This window comes from Miscanthus floridulus, chromosome 5 (assembly GCF_019320115.1).
Source record: "Miscanthus floridulus cultivar M001 chromosome 5, ASM1932011v1, whole genome shotgun sequence".
NCBI classification, from domain to species: domain Eukaryota; kingdom Viridiplantae; phylum Streptophyta; class Magnoliopsida; order Poales; family Poaceae; genus Miscanthus; species Miscanthus floridulus.
In genome coordinates this window covers 15447593-15467541 of record NC_089584.1, presented here as the reverse complement: position 1 = coordinate 15467541, position 19949 = coordinate 15447593, and the positions used below count along the sequence as shown (strand labels likewise).

Below are 19949 nucleotides of genomic sequence, written 5' to 3'. Positions count from 1 at the left end.
ACATGTACTGAACCCCTACCCCATCATACATAGCGGCACCATAACCCCTGTGACAACGACCATGACCGAGGCCGGATCTTAGACCTACGGGGAGTCCAATTGAAGAACGGATGCTCGTTAACTCTCACTAAAATCCAGGTGTATTTTAAATGTTTGGCAAGTATCGGTAGAATCCGCTCTAGCGAAGCTCTATCAAACTTTATTTAGAACTTTTGGAGGGACCACTATCGATGTTCCAACGTGAAAGTGTGCCACGTGGAGTGGTATAAAAGTAACTCAAAAGCCAAGATACACTCAGCTCATTTTAGCGAGCGTCATTATATTGTGCTTATTTTTGAAAGTCACTCGTGAAACAAATTAAAAGGAGTGCAAGTGTGCACGTTTGGCCAACGTCGATTATTGATTGGACGACAGGTGGAAACATACTATACATGCATGTCCACCTGAAAATGTGGTGGCGAATGTGAAGATGCCTTGCCAAGTCCGGCCTTATTCATCAAGCCAAGCGAGACAACAAGTTCTAGTATGACTGGACACTCTCAACAGGCTTGGGCATGGGCTCATCTCGCAGGAAGTGCTCGAAGAGCTTCAGGCCCTGCCGTGGACGGTGGAGGGGAACCTCGTGCCCTGCACCTCGGATCGTCAGCAGCGTCAAACCCTCGTACAGTTGGCACCATCCACCAACCTGCAGATAAGCATGATCCACACCATTATAAACATGGTTAGTGTATGTAGCTGAGAGAGTAATTGGACTGTCAGATTTGATGCAGTGCTGGTGTCCTAGACTGACCTCTTCATCATAGTACCAAGGATACCACTTTGTGATCGTTGGTAGAGACAGCGCATCAATGGAGTATCTTGTCGCAGTGAGGGGGACGACAGAGTCAGTATCGCCGCTGTAAATTGTCCAGTGTAAGGGAAGATTAAAATCCAGACTCATTTACCAATCCACTGTACTACTCAAAGGCAAGCCATGCTCTCAACGACAGAAATCCAATGTACCTAAAGACCCATATCCTTAGGCCTGCTGAGATAAGTTCACAGTAAATAGGAAGTATGGACATCGGTGAATCTTTCCAATGTTCATATACTGGGTCAGCAAATATTCAGTGGAGATAAGTGCAAATTATCATGCACGACCTAAAATTAAACAAGATTAAAGCAGTTGAGAAGACCTGCAGCCTATCCAGGGATATGGTATTCCAGTCACATTGGCGTGGAAAGCTTCCTGAACCTCAGGTAAGTTGTAGTAGTTTGTGAAGTACAGTTCGGTGCAGGGATCATATCCTCTGGGCAACCAAGGCTACATTTGAACAAATGTGTAGTTAATATGCATGAGCTGATAATAAATCTAGAGATTCTCACAGTAATAAAAAATATTTAGCCTTTAATTTGCTACACTAATCATAATCGTCAATAATAGCCATTGGATATTCTTTTACATAAAGAGGTTCTGTACCATTATAAAAGTACATAAATTTAAATAACCCCTGCTTTGTATCTACATTACCTAACTACACTATTATAAAGGATAATATAAAATATCTAATTAATTTACATCTCAACCACATATATCGTAAATCAAATATAAAGCAAACTTGTTAGACTATATTTAGGCGTTGGTTCAGGCAACATGCCCTACGTCCAGTTTGAGTCGGTCAGTGACTTTATTTCTGAGCCCAGGTGCTCGAAGTTTAGCAGTGGGGTTACAAACGAGAAGGAGAGGTCCGGTCAGACTCCGGTCGGAAGGGCCGAGAGCGACAGGAGCTCTGCTATGAGCTAAGTGTTCAAGCGTATGCTTGGGGTTCGAACCTGGTGGTTCTGTGGTTGTGTGCTAGTGAACTTGGTCGATCTAATGAATCTAGAATCACTTGAATGTTGGGAGAGAGCACATCCCTCTTTTATAGATAAAGGGGATGGCCTTATGAAAGGATCAAGATGCCCAAGAGGGGGGTGAATTGGGCTAATTCTAAATTTTCTTGCAATAATCAAATCCTACGGTTAGCCCAATTAACCTCTTGTGCCTAGAAAAAGTGTTTCTATTAATCTAACACACAATGAACTTGCAACCTATGTCCCAAACTTACTCTAGCATGGCAATTCTATGAATGTAAGAACAAGTATTGAATTGCTCAAAGTAAATGCTCAAAGTAAATAGAGAGAGAGGAACATGACGATGTTTTGCCGAGGTATCAGAGAGTTGCCACTCCCCACTAGTCCTCGTTGGAGCACCCGCGTAAAGGTGTAGCTCCCCCTTGATCCGCGCAAGGATCAAGTGCTCTCTATGGGTTGATTCTTCGACACTACGTCGTGGCGAATCACCCAAAGCCGCTCACAACTTGAGTTGGGTCACCCACACGCTCCGCCGGGTGATCACCAAGCTCTCAATCACCACCAAGCCGTCTAGGTGATGGCGATCACCAAGAGTAACAAGCATGAACTCTCACTTGACCACTCGAAGCCTAATGAGAACGGTGGATGCACACTTTGCTACTCTTGATTCACTAATGAGGCTACTGTCTTGGATTCATTAATCTCAATCACCTCACTAGGACCTTGCTCTTCTTGGCACTCACAAACGTGTTTCTCAGCTGTTAGAATGAGTAAAAGTGACTCCACACACGAGTGGAGCTTATATTTATAAGGCAGCCTGAAAAACGAACCGTTATGAGCTTCTACGGGGTGACCGGACGCTCCGGTCATATTGATCGGACGCTCCGGTCAGTTCAACCTGCATTCCAGTGATAAAGTGTTGACCAGACACTGGCAAGGTCCGATCACCACTGACCAGACACGTTCGATCGCATTAAACCCTCACTGGAACCTTACTGTACTCGACCGGACGCTGAACCCCTAGGGTCCGGTCAGTACTGACCAGACGCGTCCGGTCGTAGATTCCCTTCTCTGGAACCTTACTGGAGTCGACCGGACGCTGCCTCTCCGCATCCGGTCACTTGACCTCTCCAGCGTCCAGTTGCACTGAACACAATCTCTTGATCAAATGAACTGACCGGACCCTGCGGCCAGCATCCGGTCGCACCGGAGCCAGCGTCCGGTCAGCATTTGACCCTCCATTCACTTCTAACTCTCGAACATATGTGAATGAAGTTTGCTCCATAGGATCATAGGGCTGTTGTGGAGCTACCTAGTGCTAGTTTTAATAAGTGTGCTCCACACCTAACTCACTAGACTCACCTAGGTCAAGCTACCCATCCATACCCCCTTAATAGTATAGCCAAAGGAAAAACAAAGTCCTAAACTACTCTAAGTGTCACTCCAACTCCAATCGACACTTAGAACTAGTCATCCTTAACCTTGTCATCCATCCTTTGAAAACCAAAACGATTTCCATCGTAGGGGCATGACAACCTTTATTGCCAAATTGATCTCCATTACCATGACCTAACTTAATTGCCTCTGCAAAATACACATTAGTCATAGTAATCTTGTATTATCATTAATCACCGAAACCCAACTAGGGGCCTAGATGCTTTCAATCTCTCCCCTTTTTGATGATTGATGACAATACCATCTTTAAGAGCTTTCTTAGAAGATTTGAGCTCCTTGAGCTAGCGATGATGATAGCGATAGCGATGATGATGATTCACCTTCATATGATGATGTTGTCAAAATGGTGTAGTTGAGAGGAAGAATCCGGACTTTGATCACTCTTGCAAGGACAATGCTAGATGAGTACAACACCCCCGAAGCTCTATGGGTGGAAGCAATCAACAACGCATGCTATGGTCAGATGTTTGTGCGCTCCATGAGGGAACCAAGAGTGAGCGTGAGGAACGCTATCATCTTGTGATTAAAGAGCTAAACAAGAGTGGCATCAAGTTCGACTGGCAAGAAGAAGAAGTTTTTCACAAGCTCTAGAAGAAAGCCAATCTCCAAAATGAATTCAAAGTAGAGAGCACACATGTCATAAATGACAATCACTTAGATATCACTATCGCATAGATATAATAGTATGCATGAAGGTAAACACACGAATGCATAAACGTAATAGTGTATCACACAAATAAGACTCCAAATGTATATAATAAGCTAATAATAGATAACTAGCTCCCCCTAGATGTCGCTCTCCCCTGAGTCTACATACTCGAACCCTCTCCCCCTTTAGCATCAAACATCGAAACCCAACTAGGGGCCTAGATGCTTTCACCTTAGAAGTGAGAGGGAGAGAGTACTAATGCTTCTAAATCTTGTTGCCCACGGCGACGGGTACAGGATGATGGTAGGCGCCCATAGCACTGTTGAATGTCGGTTGCATGTGGGAGGTGTTGTCGTTTTGTTCAGGGTATAGCAGATGTCGGTACCTGCAATACTGTTGATGCCCAGAGGCATGTGAGGAGTTTCACCATGTTCACTCGGTACAGCAAATGTTGGCACCCATAACACTAGTTGATGCCTAGAGGCATGTGGGGGAGCCTTACCGTATGAGAGTTCAATGGCGCCCATAATACTGTAGGGAAAATATTCGGCGCCTACAACACTATGTGTCAGGGAGGTTGCAGAGTACTGTTTCTGCATACGTATAGGGTACGGTCCCTGGTATCGTGATTTGACTTGTGTGCCCTGCCTTGCTTTCTCCATTCGTTCCCTTGGTCCTTTTCGAGCGGGCAGTCCCTGGTCGGTTAGTTTCAGACGGCTCTGATTACGTTAGTCGAAGAAGAACAATGAGCGGGGTTTTTGCGTACCCCTGGTCGGAGATGTAGGGTTAGAGTCAGAAGTGGTACTTTGGCCAGACCTTCCAGTTGGAGAGGCTGTCCAAAGGTGGCTGGAGACCGAAGTGAGCGCTCCGGTCGGAGAGGTGGGCTAGAGTCAGAAAATAGGCGCTGCTTCTCCTTGGCCAGACCTTCCAGTTGGTGATTGGATCGCCTTTCTAGCCTACTATTTAGATACTTGGGCTGGCCCATGAGTTGAGCGCTGTCTGCTTTGGGCCGAGCCTTTGTGGAGAAGCCGGTCCGCGAGGGACCCCGGGTTTATGAACCCGATAGGAGCCCCTGAGCCCTCGGGCGATTCGGGCAGAATCGTCTGGGGGATTTTTGTTTCGTGCGTGCGAGCGCACCCGCGGGTGTAGCCCCCGGGCGGTTCGGGCAGAATCATCTAGGTTTTTTTTTGTGTTGCCGGTGGGGGAGGTTTTTGTTTTGTCAGCGGGTGTAGCCCCAAAGCCCCCGAGTGATTCGGGCAGAATCATCTAGGGGGTTTTGTCAGCGGGCGTGCGTGCATGTTTTTAGTCGAGATGGAATTGTCAACCAAGGCGTCATTGTGTAGCTGTGGCATTTTAGTTTTTTAGGGATCGATTGAGACGGAGCTTGCTGATCCTAGCATCGGTGCGCGCCATGGGATCAGGCGAGGCAGTTAGTCAAGGGATCAGGCGAGTCGGAGTCATGGATCCTGGCATTGGTGCTGCCTGTGCAGCTGAGGCGGTTAGTTAGTTAGTTTAGGGATCAGTTGAGACAGAGCTCGCTAATCCTAGCGTCGGTGCGCATCGTGGGATCAGGCGAGTTGGAGTCATGGATCCTGATGGGGTGAGTTCAGGGTCGTAGACCTAGGCGTTTTGGAGTGCAGTCGAAGTGTAGCCGAATGGGGCAACTTTGGGGTCATAGACCTAGGTAGTTTTGGAGTGCAGTCGAAGCAGTAGCTGGATGGGGCGAGTTCGGGGTCGCAGACCCAGGTAGTTTTGAAGTGCAGTCGAAGCGTAGCCGGATGGGGCGAGTTTGGGGTCACAGACCCTAGGTAGTTTTGGAGTGCAAGTCGAAGCATAGCTGGATGGAGCGGGTTTGGGATCAGTAGACCCAGACATTTTGTGTCTTGAGCCCCCGAGCCCCATTGGGCTTTAGTAGGGGTCGGTTTGAGTAGTGTGCGTTACCCATCCTCGGTTCCTCACAACCTGGAGGGGCTAAGTTTTATCGCTTGTCCCGATCGCTCGGGCTCGAGTGACGCGCTCGGTGAGTTCACTAACAGGGTATGATCGAGTGGAATCCGGGTCTATCATTCATGATGGGGTCGGCATAACCCTCTTATGACATTCCACTACTCCTTTACCTACAACCCGGCCGATGCCAAGGTCGTTCTAGAGACCTGACTCAGGTGGCCTAATGGCCTTCCCTCGATGGAGATTCTGTGGGCTTAGCAAGAGGTTTAGGATCGAACGAGAAGGTTGAGATGACCCTATCTGCCAGACTGGGCGAGGGCCGCACTGGGGCTCATCTATGTTTTCTCCCCTAGGCTCTATTGTTGCTCATGTCGAATGAGGCAACTGCCACTTCGTGACGTAACATGGAGCGTTGGGATACATTTCGCTGCACGTGCTGATGCTTAGTTCCCGAGCCCCTAGGCGGTTCATGGCTCAAATCATCCGGGAGGCACAGGGCGTATGGAATGAATGCACGTGTGGATGTATTAAATGGTTATAAAGAAATAGAGGGGGTCGGTAGTGTTACCTTGATGACTCGAGTGACTGGGGTTTGAAGAGCTCTAGTCGGAAATGTCTGACCGAGGACCCCTACTCATCATTCATGATGGAGTCAGCATGGCCTACATGGGACGTCCCTTTGCTTCCCTACCTGTCTCTCGGTGTGTTTTCCTGAGCCGTTCGATCGACTTAGGAAGCCCGATGGTCTCTCTCGGCGGAGATCCTATTTTGGGTTTTTCCAAGTCCCACCTGGGGAAGCAGGAGGGCCACCTACAGTGCGGTGGCGCTTTGGTTCTTATGCCCGTTGTGCGGTAGTGGCTGGCATGCAGTAGTGGTGGGCCATACCCAAGCCATGTCCCATCTGATCAGGAGCCATTCTGTCGGGCAGGGCACGTCTCATCGGTCAGGGTGCGTCTCATCTACATTAAATAGGAAAGAGTGAGGGTTTTTCGCTCCACCATTTCGTCTTTCCCAATCATCGCACCCTCCCCTAATTGTTGTACCCTTTTCCTTAAGTAGGAGAAGGGAGAGTTTTTTCGCCCTGTTTTTTGCCTATTCCTCATCTGCCGCTTCCTTTCCTTTTCTTTCTTACCGAGAGTGTTCTTGAGAGCTGTGGTGGTTTCTAGGAAAGAAAAGGGATAGAGCGAGGGAGAAGAGAAAAACTCACAAATCTTTTTGCGAACTCGGAGTGAAATGTTAGACTAGAGGTCATCCACTATGAGGGAGTCGGTGTTGAAGGCCTTCGCTACGAAGGGGTTTCTGCCACCGAAGGAGGTGGCGCACTGGAGGGCTCCTGGGAGGGAGGGGTTCCCACAACCTCGGCCTGACAAGGTGGTTTCCTTTCTTACCTTCTAGGAGCACGTGTTAGGATACCCCACGCACTGGTTCCTGCGTGGACTCCTCAATGAGTGGGATCTAGAGCTACAACACCTCAATCCAACAGGGGTGTTGCACATCGCCGACTTTGTCACCAGTTTGCGAGGCTTTCCTTGGGATGGAGCTACACACAGACTTCTTTCTGGTGGCTATTCTCTGGGAGAGCTTTGCCGGCAGAGGTTGCGTCGGAGGTGACTCTCACGGCCCCTCCTCCACCAGCTATGGCAAAGTAGGAGAGGGAGACCAAGCTCCCTACCTCACTAGGTCAAGGGCTGCATGGCTCACCCTCATGGTCGGAAGCCAAAGGCGCCAGGGGAAGATGTGGCCAGGACGGAGTCGAAACACCCGGCGGTGGCCCGCGCAACCGAGGTGGTGGATATCCCGCTCGACGACGAGGCTGATGACATAGTGGAGCTACCGGTGTCGTCGCGGGAGCTGGCGGTGGTTCAGTCGGAGGCTAGGCCCTTCAGTGGGCTACCAGAGGGTGACCTAGAGTGGCCCTACCCTGAGGACCCAGCAAAGGTGCGGTTCGTCCTTCAGGATTCCCAAGAATGTTAGCTCTGGGACATCCTTGGGGGGAAAGGACTCGCCATGGTGTTCGAACTCGCCAACTTGTCCGTGAAGCTCGGGGATGCCTAGGAGCGGGTTAAGTCCGCCCAACTGTTAGTCCAGGTCGACCTATAGCTCGCTGCGGAGGTGAGTTTCCCATATTTGTCCTTGACCTCTGAATCTCTTGTTGGTTGCCTCAGCATGCTTGTTTTCTGTAGGGTCTAAAGGAGATGTCATCCTGCAAGTCCCGCTTCCTCCTAATGGAGCATGCCTGTTTGGCTGACCTTGAGCATCACCTAGAGTTCGCTCACCGTGAGTCCTAGGACCAAGTGGCTGAGGTGGCCATGGCATGGGCGGAGGGGCAGCGTGTAGTAGAGCGGTCGACTGTCACCGAGCGGGGGCTTGAGGTGGCAAAGGCCTGCTAGGTGGAGACCAAGGCGGGGTTGTGGACATCCCTAGCAGACACCACGGTGGCGCTCCAAGAATCCTTGGTGGCCCTTGAGTCAGAGCGGAGCACCTTGGTGTTGGAGTGGAGCACCCTAGAGTTGGCTCGAAAGGCCTGATCAGAGGTAGACTAGGAAGTGCTCACGCTTCAGGGCCAGGTGATGGGGATGGAGGAGGTGAGCGCCCGGCTGTGTGAGCAGGTGGACTCGGTAGGTGGAGGAATTCTCCACCCTTGAGAACTTCCATGTTGGTACATGCCTTTTCTGTTTTTTGTCATGGTGGTTTCTTTCTTTAGCCTATTTTTGAGCTTGCCGCCCTTCTTTTAGAGCTGAGTGGAAAGGTGAAGGCGCTAGAGTGGAACCTAGAGATGGTCAAGGTGACTTTTAGCTAGAATGCAGAGGAGCTGGCCAAGTCTCATAAAGAGCGACGTGCTCTCAAGGGGAACTTGACCAGATCCACAAACATTGCCTAGCTTGTCATCTTTGAGGTCTTCGGGTCGGCGCCAAGCACTAGTGCGCCCGCCGTCTAGTTGGTGGAGGTCCCGGATGCGGTCTGGGATCTTATCACAAGTGGGCTATTCTACGAAGCATCGGGGGTGTTGACCTCGGTGGCGACGTACCACCCAAACCTGGACTTCACCACTATTTGCAGTGGGTACACCGACAGCTTGAGCACAGAGGACATCCAAACGCTCTGGGAGAGCTTGCTGCTGCAGGCAAGGTTGGTGGCAGAGCAAGTCTCTACGCAATGGGTGATGGACGTCTGCCATGAAGACATGGCTAGAAGCATGCATCAGGAGGATATTGCCTAGCCTGTGGATGGCACAAATCCTAGGTCGGAGGTGGACATTGCCCCGGTTTTGACTGAGCCGAATGTCGTCCCGCCGGGGAGTGAGCAGCCCCAGCCTTCGCCGGCCGCACTAACAACAGATGCCGCCGAGCCTGCCCCAATAGCTTGTAAAGTATAAGTAGTTTAGTAAACGTAAAGAGTTTAAGTTCGTGGGGGAGTCCCTGTGTAAACGTTCTTGTGTACTTAATGACTATAATCAGTTTTGTTTTTATGATGGAGTTACTCCGTTCGGGGAAGCTTGTCCCTTTCGTTCCTTAGTTTTCCCTTAGCATAATTTTGTTTTTTATTCTTTCTTTCTCATACTTGCTCGGTCCTTCTCATAGGCTGCAACCTTGGGAGCCTGAGGCATGGCTCACGAGGCTCAGCTACTCAGTAACCGTAGGAAAGGCAGGGTGCGAATCGGTCGGAATGTTTTAAAGCAAAGCTATATAAGGCAAATTAAAGGAATGAACTACCCTTTTGTTTGGGTAAGGAGTTTTACCATATGATAGTAAATGAAAAAGAGAGGTAGTAGTGTACCCTCGTGGAGCCCTCGAGCGACCTGGACCAAAAAGTGTTCAGGTCAGGGCGCTCTTATAGGAGCAAACTGCTAAGTAAACAATGGTAAGACTGAAACTTAGGGGAAGAAAAAATGATATAGTTGTTCCAAGCATTTGGTAAGAATGTCGTCGTTGTTGTCCTTCGGTCAGTAGGCACCTCGGTCGGATCACTTCAACCTTCAGTTGTTCGCCGCTAAGTCTCCTTTCTTGGCCACTGCTTCTTCGCCTTTTTCTACCTTTGGCCCATCGGCCTATCGCAGAAGGCGCTTGAGGAGCTCGCAGTCCTTGTAGAGGTGTTTGACGGGGTAGTCGTGGTTGGTGCACGGGCTCTCCATGAGCTCATGGAAGTGGCCCAGAGGGTCCTGCTGGGGCTGCTTGTCCATGTGATCAGCCGTGGCTCTAACGCAGAGTTGGCCGGTCGACGGCGATCTTTTCTATTCTTTTTTCCCCTCTGCATGGAGGGGCCCTCATCCTAATCCTGGTGCTTGGCCTTGCCTATGCCCCAGCCTCCGTTGGAGCATGGTGGGAGTGGCGCTTGCTGGAGGTGTTGGACAAAGGTCTATGGTCTTGAGCCATCAGGCCTAGGACTCCGGTCACTACTGCATGTGTCTCGGTTCAGCCCAGTGCCTCGCGTATACAGGCGGTCGGTACGAGGCAGTCGTCAAGTCAAGACGAGGCACGGGTGCGACCTCTTATGCCGCACTCGACAGTTGTAGTGGTGAGTGGGTGGAGCAACTCGTCTGTTGTGTCCTCATTCCCCTGGTGGGGAGAGAGGCCGTGAATCGGTGTCGCGATACAGAGCTCTTCGCCAGTTGAACGGCGATGGTCTCCACTAGTGCCCGAAGGTTTTGGTGGATCGCCTATTTTTGAGGGTCGTTTGGCTCGGGGAGGCCGCGTAGAAGCATTGTCGCGGTGGTGATGTTCTGATTAGCCTGAGCAAACTATGGGGGATTGTTCCCCTATCCATGGTGTTGCGCTGGACCCAGCTGGGCGCCACCCTGAGTGCCGCTCATCGGTCTATGCGCGTGGGGCACAGTGTGGCGCACCGAGCGCACAGGCGTAGTTGGTGGCTGGTGCAGCCACTATTGTCGTAGTTCCTCGCCGTGCTCCCATGTGAGCTCGGTGGTCTCCACATGTGGGTCCAGAGGGGTGTGAGTCTACAAGGACTCCGTTACAACCGGTGGCTGTCCCGAAGCAGTCCGCCATAGCGCACTCTCGAGGCGAACGGTGGCCAGGCACCACTGTCACCGATGCTGGAGCCATCACTCTCAACATCGTCATCCATGATGTCGAGGAAATAGGTGGGAGAGTAGCTCGCCATCCCCATGAATTCGGATGTGAGAGGGGGAGGCAGCCGACATCCTTCGTAGTCCCCGGGCATACGCGTCTGCGGGAGATGCGAGGTCGTAGGGGAACCAATCGTATGACGGTTGCGGCAGGGGACAACGGGGTCCCTCTGGGTGATCGACAGAAGATGGAGAATAGCAGGTAAATAACAGCATGTACATTACTTACAACTGGGGTTTGAGCAGAGAGTTTGCTTGGAATGAAGCAGCGGATGCCGCGTTGTCGAAGTCGTGCATCCCGGAGTCGATGGGGGCGCCCCTCCGACGGGTGCCGAAACAAGTGCCTCCTCACGGAGGTGTAGTACGCCGAGTCGGTCGGCGATGAAGTCCAGGCTTCCAAAGAGGAAGGCCTGGGACGACTCAAAAACTGGTGGAACCCGCATCCCAACCGGTGGGAGTGCAGGAAACTCCAGTGAGACAAAGCGAGTCATATCGCCTGAGCCCGCCATGGCGAAGGTGGTAGAAAAGTGGGCCATCCGATGACCAAAAAGTGTTGAACGTACAACGTCTTTCCCATAGGATAGCCCAACTATCAGGGTAGAAAGTGACCAACAAGTAAATATTTGTAGTTTTGCCGTACGTTATGATCGGAGGTGGCCTAGCACTCAATTTCATAGGGTTTATACTAGTTCAGGCAACGTGCCCTACGTCCAGTTTGAGTCGGTCGATGACTTTATTCCTAAGCCTAGGTGCTTGAAGTTTGCAGTGGGGTTATAAATAAGAAGGAGAAAGATGGGGGTACAAGAGGTCCAGTTGGACTCCGGTCGGAAGGGCCGAGAGCGACAGGAGCTCCACTATGAGCTAAGTATTCAAGCGTGTACTTGGGGTTCGAACCTAGTGGTTCTGTGATTGTGTGCTAGTGAACTTAGTCGATCTAATGAATCTGGAATCACTTGAATGCTGAGAGAGAGCACATCCCCTTTTATAGATGAAGGGGATGGCCTTACAAGTGAGAGGGAGAGAGTACATATGCTTTTAAGTCTTGTTGCCCACGCTGGCGGGTACTATGATGATGGTAGGCGCCCACAACACTAGTTGAACATCGGTTGCATGTGGGAGGTTCCGTCATTTTGTTCGGTTATGGCAGATGTCAGGTACCTGCAATATTGTTGATGCCCTAGAGGCATATGAGGAGTTTCACCATGTTCACTCGGTACGGCAAATGCCGGCGCCCATAACACTGTTGATGCCCAGAGGCATGTGGGGGAGCCTTACCATATGGGAGTTCAATGGCGCCCATAATACTGTAGGGAAAATGTCAGACGCCTACAACACTGTGTGTTAGGGAGGTTGCAGAGTACTGTTTCTGCATGCATACAGGGTACGGTCCCTGGTATCGTGGTCTGACTTGTGTGCCCGGCCTTGCTTTCTCCTGTTCGTTCCCTGGTCCTTTTCGAGCGGGCGTCCCCGGTCGGTTGGTTCTAGTCGGCTCTGATTGCGTCAGTTGGAGAAGAATAGCGAGCGGGGTTTTTGCGTACCCCTGGTCGGAGACGTGGGGTCAGAGTCGAAAGTGGTGCTTTAGCCAGACCTTCCGGTCGGAGAGGCCAGTCCGGAGGTGGCTAGAGACCGAAGTGAGCGCTCCGACCAGAGAGGTGGGCCGAAGTCGGAAAACAGGCTGCTGCTCCTCCATGGCCAGATCTTCTGATCGGTGATTGGATCGCCTTTCTGGCCTGCTGTTTATATACTTGGGCCGGCCCAATGAGTTACGAGCTATCTACTTTGGGCCGAGCCTTTGCGGGGAAGCCAGGTCCGCGAGGGACCCCGGATTTATGAACTCGACTACAGTCTCTTGGCTCAACAATTAGCTAGGCATGTAGGATCTCATGCATAGGCTGTGCAGACCTCACGGTTGTGCCCAGGTCTCTCGGCTCTCTACCATTGGCCAGAATTAGTTCCAATCTCCGTATTACCTTCCTTGTAATACATATTTGCCTAACTGACCAATGGAATGAAAATTATGTGAATTATATCTCACTTTCATGGTATCTACGAGCGGTTCGCTCCTGAGACCGTCGCTTATGCACCTCTAATATCGCCGTCGGCCTCATGCCATGCGTACATTCCTACCGCCGTCGGACTCACGCCGTGCATGCGTCCCTACCACCGCCACCTCTCTCTTCCGGCGTGCTCTTTCTTCCTCTCGCCATGGCCTCCGCTTCCCAGGGACCGTCTCATGCCGCGTCCCTGGAAACTGCCACCATCGCGGCAGCGCGCGCCAACCTTGCCAGTCTCCAGGTTGCCAAGATGGACGCGGCCATCATCAAGGTGGTCGAGGATGTCATCCAACCCCTAGAGGATCTCCACGCCGCTCGAGCATAGCTCGATGCCGACTTGCAATTCGCCCATGCCGGGCTGTGCAGACCTTACGGCTGTGCCCATGTCTCTCGGCTCTCTACCATTGGCTAGGATTAGTTTCAATCATCGTATTACCTTCCTTTGTTGTAATACATATTTGCCTAAATGGCCAATGGAATAAATATTGCGTGAATTATATCTTGCTTTCAAAACTAAGCCCTAAATTAGTTTTTACATTACCCACATATGCCGCCTTTATGAAAGATAATATAAAATAAGGCCCTTAATTTGTACCCAAAGTACCAACTTCCATCGTTATAAAAGTAACCTAAAATATCACCAAGTCTATGCCAAAAGGCCAATAAAAGCTATTTTGGAAAATAATTCAATCAATAACCATAAAGTATATTTTGTATGTTTCTAAATTACACACTTTTATCGCCGTTAAATTAAAAGTAAGCATAAATTCTATGTGCCACCGACCGAGTAAACAAGCATACGTGAGGATAGATATTTATTTTAGTAGTTTACCAATTGTGGAAAAATGTTCCCTTAACAAACAGCATACCAATCACACTGACAACTCACTTTAAATTATATTAATAATCATCTATGATAATGATTTTTTGTAAGTTGTTTAAGTTATATATAAGTGACCAGAACATTATGACATATCAAGTACTGTTAATTTAATTCTAGGTACTCTCTATTTTTATATAGTAGTATTACAACAATTGTGATTCTTCATTCTAGCAAATTCAATGTCTTGAGTATTGTGGTGCATGCTAAAATGGTTGTTTATGCCATTTAGTAACAAAGAATGTACTCTCTCCATTTCAAATTATGTGTCGTTTTGATTTTTAGATGCATAGCTTTTACTATGCATCTAGAGATAGTCTATAACTATAATATATATTTTTAAATAAAATATAAGAATTTTTTTGAATAAAAGATACAATAACCACTAGAGTCACAACTTAACACGTGGAAAAATTGCTACAACTAGTAAGATCACAAGTGAAAGCCAAAATATAGATTTGTAATCTCACAAAATGGGATGCAACAAGACCTTATATAACTTAAGCTTACTCATAGAGGTGCAATACAAAAGATGACAACATATATCTTAATGTTGCTAACTAGAGGTCCACAATGAAGGCGCACTATAAAAAAATAAAAGCTTAGAAATTATCATAATAATAAGAAACATCTATTATTAATACAATAAATTTTAAACATTATAAATAATAACAACTGGATATATTTTGTTTTCTAAACAAATGTCCACTATTGTTATAATGAAAAACATAAATCATCATCTAAACTACATATAAACCACCAACCTCTGCCTGTACAAAAGATAGTTTAAACTAACCTCTAATTTTTTTTAAATTACATTCATCTAACCTTATGAAAGATAATATAAAGTAACCCTTTAATTAGCATCTAAATTACCTACATCTGTCATGGCAAAAACATAAACTAACATATCTCTCAAATGAATATCTAAATTAATGATGTAAGCTATTATGGGAAAAAATAATAACCATAAAGTGCACAATGTATGTTTCTAAATTACCTAGTTAAACCACTATTAAATTCAAAGTAAATATATATATGCTATGTGTCACAATGTATACCAAGTATACATGATACATTAGTGGTAAATACATATTTTTATAGTTTATCGATCGTGAAAAGAATGTTCCCTTAACAAACCACATACCAATGAAATTGGCATTTAATTTAAGTTATATCAAAACTCTATGACAACAAATTGAGTAAGTTATTGTTTTAGATAATTTTATACATTTTGACTAAAACATTATGACATGTTAGTGCTGGTATTTTAATAGTAACCATCTTACTTCTATTTTATAAAACAATACTACTGCACATATGGTTCTTTGAGAGAGGAAATTCAACTCTTGAGTGCAGTGGTGAAGGCTAAAATAACTATTCACGCCATTATAGTATCTAAGAGTGGAGTCTAAGGCCTAGATTTATTTTTTAATAAAATATAAAATGAAGTTTTGAATGAAAGATACAACAAGAACTAAAGTTTTGAACTTAACATTTGGATAAAAAACAGATTAATAAGATCGATAGTTCAAAGCCAAAATATATGTTCATAATGTCACAAAAGATGCAAAAAGTCGATGCAACTTAAGCTAATGTTTCAACTAAATATATATTAAAAACACACAATGGTGCAATGCAAAGAATGAAAATATATATACAATAATCGGTAAAGCTATCACTGTCGAGTAGAGATTACAGAGTATTTGAATGGGTATTGTGTTCTAAAATGGAGAGAGAATAAATACAATTAACTTTGATTAGCTGTACACAATAAATTTATCCACAAAATATTTAATGCTTATGCAACTTAACATTCTAGGCCATGTAGGAGCACATATTGATGAGCTACTGTTAATAATATAGTAGATAGTCAAAAAAATTTAGGGAGAATTCAGTATACAATACTACCATTAGCTATAAGGAAACCATAAATTTTTGTAGCAACTCAAACATACCATTCTTCCCCTTATTAGCCTGCGCTTATCCAATGAAGTCTTCTTACAAGTAGGCGTGTAGAGACTGTAGAAATCAATATTCCCTTGCTCATCATAGGCAACTTCATAGATCTTTTGACATTCCTCAGAGGGGTGCTCAGCCACATCATATTTACAGGTCGACCACAACTTCGCATAAGTTTCATCGGAGATAAGCCCATGTGTCCACCAATACTCAAATGTGCCCATGTAGTCATGGTAATCGTCAGTTACCGCATTTCCAACCTAGAGCATTGACCGAACACTTGGTTATTTCTAACTAGAAATGAACAAACTAATTAAGGGAGCATAAAGCAATCTAAGCTCAAGAAGTTCTAACCATGAAACCTTTGAAGTTTAGGGTTGGATTCTCAGTTCCTTTATTGTTTCGATACACTACCCGAGACAGTTGAGGGACATAGTGGCCTGAAAAAGAATCATTGCAACAAATTATGCTGGAGGTACGTATATCTGATCTCTTTTTTTGCGACAAAGAGCTTCTATTGATCATATAGAAACATGATTACAATCTTCAATCAACAGATTGAGAATACAGGATGGGGCTGATTGCCACTCTCCCATCCTGCTATCATCTGAGACTTGCTTAGCCAAGGTATGAGCTACTTGGTTACAATACTGATTGGTGTTCACTAGTGAAAAATTAACAATGTGGGAGACGATGGACATCCAGAGATCTTGCATTTCACCGATTTTGAGGGATATTAGAGCTCTTAGTGCTGGAGTGAAGATGTGGGAGACGATGGACATCCATAGAGCTTGCATTTAACCGATTTTGAGGGATATTAGAGCTCTTAGTGCTGGTTTTGTTAATTTTTCACTAGTGTACACCAATCGGTCTTGTAACCAAGTAGCTCATACCTTGGCTAAGCAAGTCTCAGATGATAGCAGGATGGGAGAGTAACAATCAGCCCCATCCTGTATTCTCAATCTGTTGGCTGAAGATTGTAATCCTGTTTCTATATGATCAATAGAAGCTCTTTGTCGCAAAAAAAAAGAGCTCTAGATACCACTAGTTGCATAATCTCTATCACATACAGAGGTGGCAAATTTTTATGGTAGTTCACCTGCATAGCTCTCTCCGGCAATGTAGAAATCACGATGCTTATACTGCGGGAACCGATCCAACCAATTTATCAAGAAAGCATACGAGTCATGAGCTGCACAACATTAGCAAGAAACATCCATAAGAGCAAGAACAACAAGACTTGTGAAAGTGGAAAGTATTTTGGAGAATCAAACTCATTTATCATTGATATTGGAACATGTATATATACACAATGTATAGATTTGTTTATAGGTTGTTCAGATATCAGTGTCATGCAACAGGACACAACAAATTACTAAAACTCCTACTTGTCAGTAGGTCTGTTTCCACGTGTGCCTTGATTGTGTCCGACGGGGAACAATAGCATGTAGGAATGAAAATTTGTTTTTTCTTGGTACATTAATCCAACAAAAGGTATAACTTTGAGATGTTATGCACTAGCTAGAGAATGTGTATTGTCACTTAGATTGAGATGTTAGTTACTTTTAAAGCTATCATGCAACATACTAATATAAGAGGAAGAGACAAAGTGTGTATTAAAGTTGTAGAGCTCGAAGATATTTAAAACATTTTAGTCCGTGACTTTTTTCATTCAAAATCATTTAAAGTTCAAAAATTATGTTTCAAGTTCTCAGAATTTCAAATTATTATTTTTTCGAACGACCTCGGATGGAGATACGACAAACCAAAGTTTTCAGGTTAAAATTTTTTCAGTTAAAATTAGGGTCTCAAATATTCATTACAAGATTCACTAAAGTGAATACAAAATCAAATAACCGTCATTTCGTCACCTGTCTTGTTGTCACCGGCAGCGTACAGATCATTGGTTGTGTTGGTGTAGGAGTAGCCGACGCCGGCTGGCGAGTCCAAGAACAGCACGTTCGCCACTGCAAGCAAACCAATCCATCCATCGCCACCATGACAAACATATATAAATAATATATAATATAAGCTAGCTTTACTGAAAAAATAAAAGAGAGGCATCGAAACTGGACCTTTGTTCCATGCATAGGGATTCAAGGAGAGCGTCGCGCCGTCGGGGTTGACGCGGAAGGCGCCGAGCTCCTCCATAGCGCCGTAGCCTACAGAGGATTACACGGGCCCGCCATTGAGCCAGAGCACGAGCGGCGCCGAGTCCGCCGGCACGCCGGAGGCTTCCATGAGCCAGTAGAAGAGCGCCCGCCCCGCGGCCGCGTCGACGGTGACGTAGCCGGAGTACATGGAGAAGTTGACGAGCGGCTGGCCCGGCAGTCTGTCGATGCGGTCTGACTCCGCCGCTGCCGTCACCGTCGTGGTGGTGGCGGACGCGGCACAGCAGCAGCAGGACATCGCCAGTATGGCGGCCAGGACAGTGGCGGCCGCCATTGGCGCTCGGATGGGAGTGTGCTGGACTGGTTGGGGAGAAGAGCTGCAGAGCAAGAACACTTGTACGAGGAGTGGACACTGGACAGTGAAGGCCTAGAGGCATGGATTTATGGAGGCCAGGAGCAAGTGAGCCAATTATGGCGCCGCCAGGCAGGGGAAGCTTCATGGAAAGCATGCACAGGTGGTTGGTTGGGTCTTGTGGCCTTGCTGTTTCGTTATCTCGATTCTGAATGATTGCCATGATTCTTTCCGTACGTATACGTATCCTTATAGATGAACGTTCGTGCCGCCCGTCTCGACCCAGCACGGCCCATGCTAGGCACGGCCTGCTGCCACCGGGCTAGGCACGGCACGCCGGACCGTGCCGAACTGGGCTTCGTGCCTGGCCAACGGTCTAGGCACGGCACTATTGACTTTTTTTTTGTGTTGGCCCGGCCAACGACGGATCTAGAAAAAATTTTAGGGGGATGAACAAAAGTGCGATAGCAACATAGTCGTCTTCTACCTCCGACTGCTGCTCGATCTTAAGTCTCAGACCCACCTACATAATAGAACTTTGTCTAAAAATTCAGAGGGCTCCAGGGCTTCGTATCGGTAGGGGGGCTCGAGCCCCCCCACCCCCGTTGAATCTGCCACTGGGCCCGGCCAAGAAAGCATAGCCAAACTGACGGGTCAGGCCAACCCAAGGCCTATTGAATGCCGACGGAGAGAAAGAGAAAGAGAGGGAGGAGGCTGGGGCCGCAGCTACGCGAGGCTGCAAGCCGCAGGAGGTCCTTCAGCGCGGTTGAGGCGGTCCTTCATCATGGATCCGCTCTAGACTGGACCCGCGGAGGACATTCTGCTGCGAGGAGGCATGGAGCAAGGACTGTGGCGGTTGGGAGTCATGCAGCGCAGCAGAGACGAGGGGTGGAGAAGTGGATGGCGGGCGTCACCACGCATCCACGCGTACCGTTGAGGCTCGAGGACGAGGCATCGTGAGTCCTCAACATGAGTTTGGTGGGGTTGCCATGTGTGTGCCATGGCGGGGGACCAGCGGTAGGGGATGGTGAGGGGAGGGGTCGATAGAGCGTAAAATGGCATTAAACTTTGCAGTGAAGTTGGCTCTGGGTGCTGGCCGGGGCCTTCTTCTCTTCTTCACCAGGTATTAGATTATTTACCAAGTCGTGTCGTGCCACTCAGCGTGCCTAGGGCCCTTTGTATCGGGCCGGGTCAAAAAAACAGACTTCGTGCCGGGGCACCGGGCTGCGGCCTACATCCACGTCTTCACGTATACTGGGTCATGCCCGCTTCCTTGCCAAGACAGACGCGACAGTTCCGCATGCAAATTCGAACGTGCATGAAAGAGAGGATATAGAGGGACGAGGACGAAGGTTGGCGACGATTTGCAGCGTCGCGCGGAGCGGTACGTACGCCCTTCCCACTATCTACGCGGCACTGATGCAACGCGTACGTCGCATGTGGATTTGTGTGGGGTCGTCTGATATCGTACGTACGTCGACGTGAGTGATGACTGGCCAGCAGCCGATCGAAAGCGAGCGTGGGACGGAGCGAGGCACGGAGCTATCAGCTAATGGCCCCATGCGATCTAGTCGAAAGGACTGTGGGGGGAGGTTTTGTGATCCGTAGAGTTTCTAGCTCGTG

At 47.7% G+C, this 19949-nt stretch overlaps 1 pseudogene; it reads right to left on the bottom strand.

Annotated features, from left to right (window-relative positions):
- Nucleotides 1–332: 332 nt before the first annotated feature.
- LOC136449579 (serine carboxypeptidase II-1-like) lies at nt 333–18588 on the bottom strand (annotated as a pseudogene).
- Nucleotides 18589–19949: the final 1361 nt, after the last annotated feature.